Source organism: Poecilia formosa, unplaced genomic scaffold (genome assembly GCF_000485575.1).
Source record: "Poecilia formosa unplaced genomic scaffold, Poecilia_formosa-5.1.2 Scaffold1105, whole genome shotgun sequence".
In the NCBI taxonomy this organism is placed as follows: Eukaryota; Metazoa; Chordata; class Actinopteri; order Cyprinodontiformes; family Poeciliidae; genus Poecilia; species Poecilia formosa.
The window spans coordinates 1-3,424 of record NW_006801044.1 but is presented as its reverse complement, the minus strand read 5'-3'; positions in this window follow the sequence as shown (position 1 = coordinate 3,424).

Genomic DNA, 3,424 nt, shown 5'->3' with positions numbered 1-3,424 from the left:
GAGGGAGATGTTGCTCTCCAGCTCTCCATCTAACGGGTCCGAGAAGCCTCTAACTCCTGAGTATTACTCCAGATGAGAATATAGAGGACATTCTGTTTAAGCTGGGCGCGAGAAAGACTAGCCTGGTTTCTAAGACCTATGCCTCCAGATGTCCCACCCTTTTTCACCCTGTGAACTAGCCAGATTGAGCAGCCCGCAATCAGCTAGCTTCACAGAGCACACCTGTTAACGGTCGCTCTTTCTCTTTATTACAACTTGCACTTGTTACTGAACCAGGTAGATTTTAGTGACTCGGGCGAGTCCCAAGGGTGTTGTTTTGGCTAAAAGCAACCGATAGCTATTTTACAACCATCAAAGAACTTTAAGGTGACTCATTAATTGAATGTCCACAACATCTTTTAGATTTCCTTAATGCTAATTATTTTATTATTAAGGCAGTTTTGCAAGGGTCAGTACAGCTTAAATCAGTAGTCAAATAAGTAAAATGAATAATCTAGCCTATCTTTCCCTAATGCTGACACTGTGAACTAAAAAAGGGAAACTTTGAGAGAGATGGACGGAGGTTGGCATCTTGAACCCCAGAACTGACCTGATGAAGGAAGTGTTGCAGCAGCAGAAGGAAGAGTACTGACTTAGAGCAGCAGATCTCGGGCCTCAGGGTAACTTCCTCATGCACATAGCGGTCCTCAGCTTCTTGTCTTGCAGCTCTGTAGCTCCTTTCTCCTCGTCTCATGATCTTTCTGGTCCATGGAGAGGTAGACGAGCTGGTCTCACGGAAGGAACACACCAGTTCTTCCTCTTTGCCTTTGTTCTTTGCCTTTATCTTTATCTTTATCTTCATCTTTGCCTTGGTCTTTGTCTTTGTCTTGGTCTTTGTCCTTGGGGTCTCGAACCCAGCTGATGAGAGAAATGCAATTTGAAGCCACATGTTGCGGGGCTAACGGGTTGGTCCCCATCTGTAGAAAAGTCTTCGGCTCTGTGGCCCCAGCTCTTCTTCAGCTGCAGAGTTCTTTGTCCATCTCGATCTTGGCTCGAAGCTGCCTGAAGGATCCAACCAAAGAGTCCTCTGTTGCACCCACCTTATAAAGGATTTATCCACTCTTTTGGTGCATTTGCATTGGCTAGCTTTGTTGCTGTACCTAGCCAGTCATTGGCTGACTGCTTGGACCGATGATCTCATATCCATCACAGTCTTGGAGACATGATGTCTGTTCTAATGACCCATGGTTGCTCAACAGTCCTCTTGTGTCTAACCTTTTCTTAGGAAAGTTGAAGTTCAGCAATAAGGCCTTGGTCACCTCCGCTCTCCTATCAGTTCCTCTTTCTCCCTGACCTTTCACCTACCATCTACCTCTAACACAACATCAGTGACCTTTAATTACAGTTACACATTTTACACCATTTCAAGTTCAATGTTAAAATCACATTTACAACCTTTTAGTTTCTCTGATTTAGCATTCATTTATAATATTATAATAACCATTACTTATTAGTTACTCTTATTATAATCATAATGTGAGTTATTACAGACATTTCTGAAAAGAAACCAAGAATAATCCATTATTCTAATAATTTGATACCATGTTACAGTTACCTATTTCACCTGTAAGTACTTCCATAAGTATAAGAGTAAGTGTTAAATATTCTTATAATCAAACCAACATCAAGCACTGGTTAAACCAATATTAATTATTGGTTTAATCATAAGTTATCATTATTAATTTAAGTATTTTACTCTGGGTTTTATCCAATTAGTCAAAATGTTTAGATTTTTTTCTTTAAACCAGTGGTCCCCAAACTACGGCCTGCGGGCCGGATCCGGCCCACCACGTCATTTGGTCCGGCCCTCTGAACAATGCTGGATCCAGCCTGCCTCCTCATACCAGAGAGCATTCAGTGTTTTTTTTCATATATTGTATTTTTGGGTTTATATGTGGATTTTTCTTCAGCCACCAGGGGGCTGGAGCAGATGTGAAGCTAATTTTCCCTCAATGGAATATATACTAGTCAGTCCCAGTCACCATTTCACACACGGTTTTTTCCATTTGCATTCTGGGTAAAAATCTATCTAAAAGCGCAAATTTGTCGTCAGACGGTAAAAAAAATTATCTGGTTGTGTGTGTTGTTATGGTGTCCTGCAAACTTTGCTTTAATTCTACTTTTTTCTGTTTAAACATAAAAAATCATAATCAGACAGAAAGAGTGTCATGTAACAGGAAACGCAGGTTTCCTGAAGAAAGAGGAAGTTTCCAGCCTGCAGTGAATAAAAATAGTTCAGACTGCTCATTTCAAGGCATTAAAGGTTTAAAGAATAAAATCTAAACATTTTGAGCAATTGGATAAAACCCAGAGTAAAATACTTAAATTAATAATGATAACTTATAATTAAGCCAATAATTAATATTGGTTTAACCAGTGGTTGATGTTGGTTTGATTATAAGAATATTTACACTTACTCTTATACTTATGGAAGTACTTACAAGTGAAAGAAGTAACTGTAACATGGTATCAAATAATTAGAATAATGGATTATTCTTGGTTTCTTTTCAGAAATAATCATTATAATCATGAAGTAATAACTCACATCATGATTATAATAAGAGTAACTAATAAGTTATGGTTATTATAAAATTATAAATGAATGCTAAATCAGAGAAACTAAAAGGTTATAAATATGATTTTGACATTGGACTTGAAATGGTATGAAATGTGTAACTGTAACTAAAGATCACTGATGTTGTGTTGGTAGATGGTAGGTGAAAGGTCAGGTGAAAAGAGGAACTGAAAGGAGAGCAGAGGTGACCAAGGCATTAGGTCTTTGACTTTATGAAAAGCAGATTCCACCACTTTTCTTTTTTACTTAGACATTCCCCTCTTTATTTCAAATTTGAATCTTCATTTCCATTAAAAGACTATTTCAAAATGTCAATGAAAAGTCTGCTATCTGTTTTGGATATGTGGAAACTTGACCACATGTTCTTCATAGATATTAGAACCATATCTTATTTTACAACAATGAGCAGACATCCTTTTTTTGTATCACAGGAAATGTGTTTTTTAGACTAACACATTGGACAAAATGGAATATAGACGTTTGCTTATCAAACATAAACCATTTTTTCATCGGTAGGAAAGTGTGCACACTTTCTTTCTTGTGTTAAGGGTGGAAAAAATGGGTTTATATTATTTCCATTGTGGTTGTTGTACAGTGACACCTCACAATACAAAAGACCAATCAAATTGTTCTGAAATTGTTCACTCCCACTCTGCAGCATTATATTAGGAGGGTCCGTCCTCCTATGATCGTCTCTTAGTTGGATGTAGCCGTTAATGTGGGTTAATATGAATATTAAATTCTTGTTTTATGCAATACTCACTCTCAGATTTGGATGTAAGTATTTATGCAAGTGTATTTATGCAAGTG